Below are 13561 nucleotides of genomic sequence, written 5' to 3'. Positions count from 1 at the left end.
GGGACTTCGGTCCGTGAGGTCCCGGGTTCGATCCCCGCCAAGTCACCAATGGATTATATCTAAGTGATAATGCCGCAACCCCTAGGTCTAGCCTGAAGTAATGTGAAAAACAATCCCAGGCTCGTGCCTAGCGTCCTAGGACAAAAAAAAAAAAAAAAAAAAAATACCAAGGCAAAAAAGTGGTTCGGATTCCACTATAAACTGTAGGTCACTTAGTTGCCATTCGCTGTATGGGCGGGCTATTAATTGACAGCTGTGTCTAAGGATTATGTTGGCCTTAGTCACTAACAAGACTACAAGATCGCGCCACTCATCCTACACTCATCTCCATTCATACTTGGCTTAAAATACCTACATTTGTATGGTCGCCATTTCAAAGAAAAGTATAAAAGTATAATGCTATGAGCCAGAGATGTGTGTTTTCTGTTTGTAATCCGTAATGCGAAAAGAAATGAACGTCTGTGCTTATTACGTCAATTCAATTTTGCCATTTTAGTATAAATGGAGCTATTGAGTCATATCTGTCGCTATGAAAATGTTTTGTACCACCAAGTCCACCATTCGTCGATGCTCAACATGGTGCTGTACCAGATCGGAAAACGATACGGAACTGGGGAAAATTAATTTGAATAACATTGTCAACCGTAAAAATAATAGTTGTAAGCTGAAGAATTCTTTTTACACCAGCAAATTCGGAATGACTACAACGAGCTGCAGTAATTCGAAGTCCACAGAGGTTTGCTAGGATGCCTTCGTTGTTAGAAGCTTTCCGTAGACTCTTTTCTTTCTTTGGGGGTTCTCCGTAATAGCAACTTGGGGATTTGGAGTCCACATTTAATTGTAGATAGGCCCATATCTACAATTCAAAACAAGTGTAGAAAACTTAAAATCTCTTCTCATGAAAATTTCTTCCATTTAATGTCATATAATAGTTGCCATTCCTATAATATATTTAAATCGGAACACAATTCTGTGCCCAAAGTGGGGTTAAGGTCATGGTAACAATGGGTCTACTAATTGGCAGGAGATTTACTCAATAGACGTATAATATAATTTGAGATAAATATTTACGCATATTTAAACTAATTATTGCTGTATGAACAAAGAGACTTCTATAGAAACAAAATTGAGCAAAACTATATATTTTTGTAATATTATTTATATAATATAATATTTTTCTCCGTTTCCTAGTCAAGTTACTCTAAAATAAAGATGCTGAGATCAAGCTCTCTTCTTCATGCAAACCCATGAAAACCCATCACTGCCTTTGTAACACTTTCATTTCGCCTTGAATAAACATTCAACGTTCCCAATCTACACTCGAAAGGTTTATCTTTTGCATTTGAACTTGAACAGGGAATTATATATAATTTTTCGTTGGAATTACTTGACCGGAAACATTTTCTCATTAACTCAACAATGTTAAATTGGAAATTATTAAATGTTAAATTAGATGCAAATTGCATAAATGTTTAACATATTTGTTATTAAGATATCACTCAAATGTAATTTTGTTGCTGAACAATTTTACGTCTGTAATTTTAATCCGTTTTGTTGGTTAATTTGTATTAGTGAATGCACAAGTTTTAAGGAGGAGGACCTGGAATTATGACAAGGACTAAAGGAATTGGCGAACCAGTGTTACCTAAATCTTAGTTTTCAACATCTCCTTGGTCAACGTTTGGAAATCATTATTCATTACTTTACTGTTTTGGTCTAGTTCCGTGGTCTTTATGTGAGTATGTCTAGACATTTAAGTCGTCCACCATGGATACGGTATGGTTGCAATCAATCTATCTATAAATCAATTTATTTATTGAACCAAAAAATGAATACATACATATTTACAAAAGGTGCAAAAACCATACAAGATTTGTCAGCGCCAAAAGTAATAATGCAAGTGCTATTTGACGAATTTTTTGTACATTCAGGTTCATATAATGCAAGCTAATTATTGCAGTCTTATAATCAGTCTTGCTGCCACCTATTGCTGATTTTTGTCTTTTAAAATGGTTTACTAAACAAAATCTAATGAAGAAAACAAACAAAAAATACCCCACTCCTTTATACACTTGGAAAGCTAACTGATGTGTCCTTCAAAACTCAATAAATAATGATGGTTCTAAACTGTATGATGTATGTTCTGTTGTGTTATTGATCTCTTAGCTTTTACTAAATGGTACTGGCTAAAAATAACTGCTGATATTTGTGAGTAATAAAGTGATGTTATCAAATTCCCTGTTCAGCCTTTATTCTCTACTGAGAAAATGCCCCAGATATGTAAGATGCTTATAAATAGGAAACAATTTAACTGGAAACAACAAAAATATCAACTCAAAGAGCACACGTACCGATTTAACAGAATCACTTAATCATTATCAGTAGGGCGACAAAGTTGTAATATGTTTTCCAAGAAAGGCAGTTTTTCCGAAATAAGGTAAAAGCGTCCTTTGAGGAGCTTTTCCTTGAAGATAACAGGTTTACATCGTTTTGACAAAGCAAAAGCATCTGAAATTACTGATGCTAAAATGAAACCCTTAATAGAAACTTGGTGCACTCCACCTAATATTAAAGTACCACTTCTTGGTATTCTATTTATGTAAAAGAGACGCACTTGTGTTATAAACGAATTATGTAAGCTATAAGAGCTATATGAGTATGGTCAAAAGGTGAAATGCTTTTAAAAATCTCAGAATATATGGAGCTTAGTCTAATTTTAATCCAACCCAACTTTTTCTAACCATGGCATAAATGATTAAGTGTATTTCTGTAAAATATAAACACTTTAAAAACAAGCTGTACATGGTAAAACTCAATTTATTATGCTTCTATCATAACTGAGTATCATAACTTGATGACTATTGTTTACATTTTGGTTGTACTGCATTACATTTCATTTCAATTTATTTTTGTTCGTGCGTACGTGGAAATTTTATACATTAATTTAACTGTTACTTTACATTCCGTAAGTTTTATTATTTTCATGGCTGTAAATTTTCAAATAACCTTAAATCACGTGAACAGAGTGATGTCTCGCCTTTTTAACATGATCTTGAATTTCATCACCCAACCACGAATAAAAATGGGGGGTTGGGGTAAAATGGGGTAAATGGGGGGTTGGTATTTAAAGAAATAAAAACCCCACCAGCAACCCCTATTTGGGGGTGGGTGATGAAATTTAAAATCAAGTTAAAAAGTGCGTGACATCACCCTGATCTGATCTGAAGGATATCTGAAAATTTTTAGTCATGAAAAAACTAAAAGTGATGGAATGTAAGGTTCCAGTTAAATTAATGTGTAACATCTCTTGTCATAGCTTTTTGAAAATTCGTTGTTTCAAAGTCAATTTGCGGTATTAATTTCCTTTTAGCGAATTTCCCTATAGGGAAGTAGCTATTACCGTAGGTCTCATGGTAAGACCTAAGCCCGGGACCGATTTACTTTTTCATTTTGATGTCCCCAGAGGCCAAAAACACCATTCGTTCAAATTTTTATATATCTATATATATATATATATATATATATATATATATGTGTGTCCATCCGCACGATAACTTGAGTAATTTTTGTCCGATTTTGATCAAATTTGGTTTGAAGGTGTAAGGCGGGATAAACTTGAATGAGTTCGCGAACCAGCATGATCGGACTACGGGAACGGGGTTTAATGGGGGGAAATTTGAGTTTATGGGGGGTTTTATGGGGTAAAAATAGGTTTTTCCAATTTTTGACCCTAAAAACACAAAATTTCACAATTTCTTTTAGAACCATTTTGTAGAGCTTAAAAAAACAAATAATTTAGTATATTGAAGTGTTATTATGCGCCTAATTGTTACGGAGAAAATTCAAAAAAATTGTAATTTTAAAATTCCCATGTTATTCTTATGGAGAATAAGTCAACTGTTGTAGTTTGCTTGTTTATGAACTTGTTTTGATCAAATTTGGAAAATACATTAATTTCTTACTAAACCATAGTACCTTGTAACATTTTACATGAAAAAAACTTTTTACCCTCCCTGTTGCAGCAAACCTAAATACTCATTAAACTAATTCTGTTTAAATAGGGAATAAATGTGATATTTTTAAGGAGACGTTTTAGTTAAAATCCAATCAGACAAATGGAAATTCGCTAAGTCTGCAGGTTTGCTGCGGCGGGGGTATTTTTTATTTGAGTTTTAAAGTGGTGTGCTACGTGATAGGGGCTTTCATTTAAAAAAAATTATGTTACCCCCAGCAACGCCTAATTTTGAAATACCACCACAAAGTACTTCACATTAACCTTGTAACATTCATCTAAGCTCGTTTGAATACATGCAGACGTTTAAAAATGGACACCCAGTATTTACATTTTTACAGCTTATATATATATTGATATATAAAGATGGTAATGGTGATTGATTTTTATTTGGAAACCCAAACCATCATCAGACCCAAATAGATGAATCATTGATTTTTCCATAAAATACCGGAAAATGAATTTTTACAAAACCTTCTCAAAGGAGTTTGTTGAAAATCAAGTGTTATGGTCCTTTTGCTTCTATAAAAAAGCAAAGGATTAGAAATTACGGTTCAAAAGTTGTTGCTCTTTTTATGATTTTCTCCATAAAATATCATAGCTATCCCAACCACTTGACCATGATAAGGGTTGTTTACAATCTAATATGAGAAAGTATGTGCTACATAGTTGATTGATTTATTTATTTTTTATTTTAGTTGATTTATTCTGGTTTATTTATTTAAGTTTTGAGAGGTTTCCTGTTTATTAGAACATTATTTACATAGAGTTTTCATAATGAATACAAGACGAATGCTTCAACTTCATTACATTACATTCATTATATTTCATTACATTACATTATATTTCATTCATTATATTTCATTACATTTCATTACATTTGCTGTTTATGTTTACAAATATATTCACTCTAAAATTACTGAGATCAACAAAATTACTAAGTTAGCTGATAAATGGTGTTTGGTTTTAATAAAATGGAATCCAACTTTGACTAACTAAGTTTGGAAAAACAATAAAAAAAACACTTAAATAGGATGAAAATTTATTTTGGAGTATTGAAAACCCTTTTTGTATAGTAATAATTACAGTTTTAGAGGATATTTTAATCTTATCTCGCAGGTTGGGATAATTGACCTATTTTTTTAGTCTAGCTATAAATAAATGTTACTAATCCGTATGTCATAAATGGTAGATCTATTATGTAATGTTGAAACTATTGTTACGAACACTAGAAATAAGACCTGGCCTTTCTTACAACGACGGTAAAGAATGCAGTAATGACTTTGTTGTGTTCAGCTTTATAGGCACTTAAGCACTAGATAATAACGTTTATGACTTAAAAAATGATACTCCTACTTACATTGTTTGGCGAAGAATATTGCTTTAAACATTATACAACGATTAAAATAACTGAGCTTAAAAGAATACTGTTAGTACCATTTATTTAATGTAAAAAGATCAGGGTAGCTACTGGGTAATATAAAACCATTATAAGGATCCTGACTTTTCTCAGGATCGAACAGATTGTAAAATTAATAATAAAGAGATTATTGTGGGAGTTTTCGTTCATGGTTAGTAAAAAAGGGTTCACTTGGTTATTTTGGGATCTGACATAACGTTCCTTTCTCATAACGTTGTCTTAATATATTTTACCAATATGGTATCTTTACCAATCGTAATCAAAAATATATAATCTCTGAAATAATTTAAGTCTACCGTTACACATAACTTAAACCAAAGCCAGTATTAGCATTTTATTACAGTACAACCAAAGCACGTAGGAAAACACCCTTTTCCCATGACTTTCCAGTTTTTTTATTTAATTTATTAAAAATTTTAAACACAGTAAAAAATCAATAACTAAAAAAAAAATTAAAAAACTCAATAAAAACTAAAAAGAATGTGTTTTTACATTGAGTGGTGAAAACTGTCCGTCCAATGCAGCATGTATTTTAATTGCAAGAGAAAGTAATAATATATCAACAATATTTCTAGTAATGCAGAGTGAACGTTATAAATTTGGGATGAGTGGGAAGCAGAATTTTTACTCTTATGATTTTTTTATTCACATATTTTCCCTAGCCTAAAAGCCATGTGCCGATTCATAGATTACATAGATTTACTTGGACGACGAATTTTCAGATACATATTTTACAAAGAAAATGTATCATCATTTTGCTTACTAGTCGTGTTATTCCCAAGAAGAATGGGTTATCCTCGATGTTATCTGTTTATCGAAAGCAACTGATCACGAATTCTGAAACAGCAATACCGCAGTTCCGTGGTGAGCGTGTTCCGTGCAACATTTCAAAAACCACTAATGATCCTGAATATGTTACGTTGAGGTATATGACCATATAACATTCTATATTTAGCTTACATAGCTGTAAAGTGTAACTTAGTGATGGTGAATAAGTATATGAGAGAATGTTTCCTATGGTTTTCTATTATTTGATCCCCCCAATACAGATACACTTATCCTTGTCACATATATGCCTGAGTGGATAAACTGCAGCTAAAGTTGTTATCGATAAAACTCATTGGTGTCATTTGAAATATGTACCGGGGGCCGAGCCTTGCTCGGTTGTGGTTAATTGGGTTTAATAGTAAAAAGAATATCGTATTACCATTTATGAAAAACATTTTTATTACAAACCATAAATTATTTGATGACTGAAATAACAACAACTCTGTAATGTAAAAGTAAGCAAGTAAACAAAAATAAGTTACATATTTATAGTCGTGATTAAGTGGTTTAAGTGCTACTCGCACATAAGTGTTCTCCCCTCTATTTATTGAAACCAGTTGTAGGCCTACGACTTTTATGCTAACAAATGACATGAAAAAACATAAATAATTAAGAATGGTATCCCGCTTTGTCCAACTCTCCCCTACAACATTAAATTCCGTAATATAGCAGGTTTTCAATATTTAAGGTTATCAAAAGGCAAAAAAATATTATGACACATTCACCACCATAGTTACAATCTAAGGTATTATTGCTCATCCTTATGCTCATCCTTTTTATACAGTATATATCTGATCTCATTTATGACGTGATTTATAGATAGTTAGGTACCTTTACTGTAGAGATAGTAAAATACTGCAGTTAGTTAATATTTAATATATTGACAATGTATATTACAGCTTATTGTCATGAGCATAAATGTTCCTAAGAAATTTAGTTTTTAATGCAAACCGTAGAACTCACAGTCTTATTGCTGCAACCACAGTGCTCTTATACTGTAAAGGTAACCATCATGATCGGACTATACGTTATAGGAAGTTGGTAAAAATGGGGTCCTGATCATAAACAAAATAAATTTGGCAATTTCTATCCAAAAACATTTTGTAGAGCTAAAAAATAAATTTAGTACATTGAAGTGTTGTTATGCGCCTGATGGTGTGCGACCTTACATGTCACAGCAAAAGAAATACCTTGGTAAAACCCAAACCATCAAACTTTCAACAGTCAAGAAGCTTCGTTTTTTACGCTAACGGATGGAATCATCCATCTTGTCAACTTAAACTGAATAGGAAGAACACAAAACTGCATGTACTACATTCCTACAAATGCTCTGCAATATAGAGTGGATTTTCTAGTTTACATCAGTCTATAAACAATTTTCACACAGTAATTACTATTGTTTAACCAAGATAGTGGATCCTGTAATACAATTACGTTTCAACTTTTGTTTGAATTGAAAGTATGAAAACTATGTGCTCGATTATCTGGATGACCTAATAATAGACACACTTTATTAAAACTACTAATTAAAAAAAACAATCCTTTAAAAATCAAATAACCAAATAAGGTCCTTAGTATACTTATAAAAATATAAAAAACAAATTGTGAACAATTTTTTGCGTCAGTATTTCATAAAAAAATTGAAAAATTGAGCATTAACATGTTAACTACACTTATTTGTTTAAAGTTTATAAAACCTCTAAATACTGTGAATAAAATGTACAAGGCGACAAATTATATGAAAATGAAACATTAACGTACATTAAACATACATATAACTAGACACTTCCACAGTGTTGGTATCGTGCCAATTTATAGATTATTATGGGTCTGACTATATTCCAAGTAATGATTTTCAACCTTACAGTAGTTCATGAACTCGATGTTGGGTGATATATTGGATAGCGAACAAGAGGCCGTTAAACACAGCCATCATACGCCGGTTTAGTTAAACGTAATCGGAATAGTAATAATGATGCACTACAACATAATAGCACTGACTCCATTATCATATTAATGATATTGACATTTCTTCCTCTATGTTTAATCCATTTTGCATACCAAAAATGGCATGTAATCGTCGGAAAAACCTTATTTACACCCAAACAGTTTACAAAGTAACCATTTAAAATGAATTTAAGATTTTTTTAAACTGAATACAATTTATGTAAATGAATCATCAAATTCGGGTTCAATATCACAACGAGTTTTTTAGCAGTTTGTTCTCGATGAGCCAGATGGTGTGGAGTTTGTTTCTTGAAGTGCAAATCCCATCGAATTGCATTAGTTTTTAGCTAACGGTAGTGCCGTAACCTATCCTGAAATAATGTATCGTTCGGGGCTCAAGTCCTAAAATTTTAAGGCGGAACATTAAAAACTGTAGTAGTTAGGAATTAAATGAGAAGTAGGCTTTTATTTTATCTTCCAATATTAACCATCAATTAAAGAAAAGAACGAACCTTATTGGGTAAGTATAAATATACAATTAATTTAGTTAAGACGATCACAAAATGACTAGGATTGTTTAAAATACATAAAAGTGAAGTGCCATTGGCCTGTTTTACATTTGGTGATCATATTGTCCTTTCTGGTAATACCTGGATTTAAAAGGTCTGAAGTTGTTAGCAAATTGGTTAACACTATGGACATTGTGACATCGCCTGTAGGTAGCATCTGTGTCCAATACAACCACAATTGTTGAAAACTATTGTTTTGGGCCACAATGTCTCTTCAACAATCTGGAAGTGACTGAACAATGGAAATGAACCGCAGCTTGAGGCTTGAGGTGAGCCCATTGACTGAAATGTCTGTAGTTCACCTTCAGAGTTGTCCTCAACTAGCAGCTTTAAACAACGTTATACATATAAGTTGTGTTGTATTTTGGTCGCATATATCATTAAAATAACTTCTACACTCAGAGAGTAACAAGAAAGATGTACATCTGTACATACTACAGAGAGCAGTGAGGGTTATATGACACATCTTTTTTTAGAAATAATTTTTATTTTTCATGGTAATTTTCCCATAAAACCCACAAAATATCGGAAAAATCTTATTTTCTCGAAAATGGCCCGAACGATTATGATAAACATCGTATGTTATAGTCCTTCACATTCAGAACAAAATGGTACAAATCTCATTTCATAAAGAATTGACGTTACCAAAGTTGTTGTAATCTAGGTTATTTTCCTTTAAAACCCCATAAAATAGCCAAAAACCGGATTTTTTAAAATCTGGTTTCGATTAAAATTAGTATGTTATGGTCCTTAAACACTTTAAACTTTAAACAAAATGGTACAAATCTCATTTCCGTAAAAATTACGGTTCCAATGTTATTGTAACTTATGATATTTCCCAATAAAAACCCCATAAAACAACAAAAATCGGACTTTAGGGAAAAAGCTTGTTTTGATTCAAATTAATATGTTATGGTCCTTTTTGTTCCAAGCAAAACAGTTCAACCCCTCCACTGCTGTAACAACTACGGTTCAAAGTTGATTGCATCTTTCGTGATTTTTCATAAATAAAATATCATTGTTATTCTCACCGCTTAACCCATAAAGGTTGTTGAGAAGCTTATAGGAGCAATTATGGATTGCTGATACCGTTTATTTAATGTTTGCCTCAATGAAGATTTTTATAATCGAACTTCTATTTGTTTTGCAGTCAAAAGTGATAGTCAAACAAATTTCCAACTGAGCATAAACCGTAATTTATAACTTTCCATGCTGTTTTGGTATGTGGTTTGGAGCTGCGTTTAAGTTTAGAGTTAGTTTATGTTTACACAGCTATTGTGGTCGACAAATCAGAAAAGTTCAGAATTTCACGTACGGTTTCTACTTGACTCTTATTTTTTGTTCGGCTGACCACACGAATTTGTTAGTGATTATCATTTTTATTTTCGATCAATTTTGTTTGAATGGCCTACTTATTGTTAAGATTTCTGTGACGTCATATCTTTTTGATTATCTTTAAAGTACAAATTTGATTTTTAAATGGGGAAACAATATACCAAAACGTATTACTTTAAAATAGCTAGACGACAGCTTAAGGAAAGTTACCAATATTTATAGATATTATACCAATCCTGGAAAAAATACATTTAAACCACAATTGATCAAATTTTAAACTATAATTGATCAAATTCATAACCAAAATTTAACTTATTTGTTATCTAATTTTCTTAACAGTTCAATAATTCAATCACGAAAATTACAGTGTTGTATCGTAAAATGGTATTTCATCATCAAGTTCCTAAACAAGTTTTCCTTATGAACAGGGATACACACGTGGTCCACACCATCTTTTACAGTTTGTTACTTTAACATCAATGGTAATAATACCACACACGTGGGAAGGAAAATGCTGGTTTCTATTATTAAAACTTAAGTCTAGCTAGTAACATCTAACAATCTATCTAAACTTGTTATTGCACCCTCAACATTTTATAAAATTATCTGACATATATTTTTATGTGGCAAATGTTTGGCTATATTAAATTTTAAGCTGTAGTTACAATTACAAAATATTTTCGTGATAAATATCCCGACTTATATTTGATTAGTTTCTCAACCAACTTAAACGCTTGACCAGGATACATTACAGTAGTAGTTGTTAATACTCTTAAGGTATGTGTCGTTGTCGTGGTATTGTAAAAGTTTACTAGTCTACAATAACGATTCACATTTGAATATATTTTTCTAATACTGTGATTTTAGACAAAATGGTAAATGTGTAACATAAAATCTGTTATCTTTTATGTTACACATGTACCACTTTGTTGTACCATTGGACCATATGGCTTGATTTCAATTATCCTCATTTCCAAAAATTCTTCTTCTTTATTTTAAGCCGTGTTTATTTAATCTTTAAGGGTGAGGAAACAATGGCCAAGATAAGCCTCCTCAATTTTATAACTTGAGGTAAACTTTTCCCTTCTGAGAGTTGCACGTGAAAACCTAATCGAAACTTTCTCCACCTTTATATTTTGCCATCATTCATCAACAGTTTGGTATTATATATAATAACAGTTAGATATTACATTTTGTTGTATCAGTTGTATATTTATTTTTAATTGTAAATAAATGTGCCTAGTAATTGAAATCCATAAGTCATTAATTTTGGCAAATAATATTGTTGAAGCCAGTTATTTACATTTAAAATTTTATTTGTATTTTAAATGATGTGTCAACCAATCACGTAGCACTTGTCTTTTTTTAAGAAATTTTACAGTTTTAGGCTTTATTTTCCATAATGAAACTGAATTTAAAAATATAAAAAATGTTTATTATACATTTTAAAATCCAAATGTTTTACTTCAATAGAGAGATTTCCATTTTGTTTTATGATTTAAATATCCTCCTCACTTTTACACCAGGATAATATACACTTCATTTACTAAAAACAATCCTACACGTCAAGCCATTACTTTATGTTTGAGTCATAAATTGAACTTCAATCCATCCTTGGGGTATGTACAGGTCATAAATACCTCAGCTTTAAATGGAAAGTTAACTCTTAATATCATATAAAGTCTATGATTCCAGATGATTATATACTAAAAGCCAAATACCAATAACCGTTGCTGAATGTTACACATTCAATTTTCATAGTAGTACGATTAAGTAAAACACTTAATTTATAGCTATTTACCTTACAAGTGTACTAAGAGCGTCTTTACATCACGCAGGTGAATTTTGTGCAACGAGCGGTAGCGAGTGGCATAATAAATCTACCTAAGTGATGTAAACACGCTCTTGCGTAACGTGTAGCGTACAACATTTTACCTGACCTGACAATATACAGGAGGTTACGAACAATATTTTTCATTATCCATTTCATTCATCTTCTAACTGTAACAGTAACTATTTTACAAACAAAAGCTAGGTTAGGAAATTCTTCAAAACATAACAATACAATTCAAGCGCACAGCTGATTTCTAGCGTTGAACGTCGTTGGCTCCATAGAGGTATATTTTTTAAGTTAAGCACTCAATGTTATTTAAATGGGTTTCATTATATCACCGAGTGAGTTTTTTTCAACTTTACATCACTCGAGAAGTAAAGAAGTTGTATACATACGCTTGGGATAGGGATGTTTAACATGGCGGGTTAGGTAAAAACTATACTCTGAACAATATTGATTGTCGGTTTGATTTACTTTTCCACGCACACACTTTTCCATTTCAGGTTTTTAAAGACTTCTTTCGCAGATGTTTAATTTGTACCTGAATAAACTTTCAACCTCCCCAATTGACACTTGAAAGGTTTTATTGTTTTCCTCCTCTGGACTGCTAAGAAAAATTGCAACTCTATTATTTTTGGGAATCCTTTGGAATTAGATTACTGGAACATTTCTTCAGTGGTTAGTATTGAATCGAAACTTTTGACTTCTCTTTTAGGCGATTAAATAATAGGACCTAATAATCATAAAATAAGTTACATTTAATAAAAGGACTTTTTTAGGATGTGCAATTTCTAATGTTGGTTTACAGTGGTAAGTTTTCGTAGGTTAGTTTTCTTATAATTTTGGACGATTGGCAATTAATTAATTTAACAAGAATATGATTTGTTTCTTAACCTGTGCTTTATGTACGTCTACCTTGTCGTATGTATTGAGCTATTACATGTATTAGACTTGTATAAAGCAAAAATGTCATAGCCTCTACTGTTGTTTGTTGTTATTTGTGAACACTAGTGTTATTGTTTGTGCTATTATATTTATCCATTTACTGCAATATTAAATTAACAGTATCAGCAGTCTAACACATACTTGCTCCCAGTAGCTTGTCAACCATTTTTTCTCATGGGTAAGCAGTAGGAGTAAGGATAGGGGAAATCACAAAAGTTGCAATAGCTTATGCAATAACTTATTCAGTAATGGGGATTTTACTATACTATTTTGAATCATAAGGACCATAAAATACTACATTTGAGTTAAAACTGGTTTTGCATTTTCTTAAATTAGTTTTTTGTTATTTTGTGGGGTTTTCATGGGGAAATAATATAAATTACTTCATAGTTATTTAATTAGTTTTTTTAGTAATTTACTTTTGAACCATACTTTTTACAGCAATGGATGCCATGCCAGGGCCATTTTTGTGAAAATCAGATTTTGTCGCAAATTTTAATTATTAAAAATAAAAATAATAAAACGCCTGGAGATACTATAGTTTGTTACCCACATACCAAACGCCACACAGTACACGTTAAATGATCTTAAATTCATCTTCCATTCATAATAAGGTTTAAATACGCACATATTTTGCAATGCTGTGTTAACAATTAATGCTAATGACAATG

Source organism: Macrosteles quadrilineatus, unplaced genomic scaffold, assembly GCF_028750875.1.
Source record: "Macrosteles quadrilineatus isolate MER2022 unplaced genomic scaffold, UCM_ALF_1.0 Scaffold_3__2_contigs__length_128488019, whole genome shotgun sequence".
NCBI classification, from domain to species: Eukaryota; Metazoa; Arthropoda; class Insecta; order Hemiptera; family Cicadellidae; genus Macrosteles; species Macrosteles quadrilineatus.
This window is presented reverse-complemented; position numbering follows the sequence as displayed.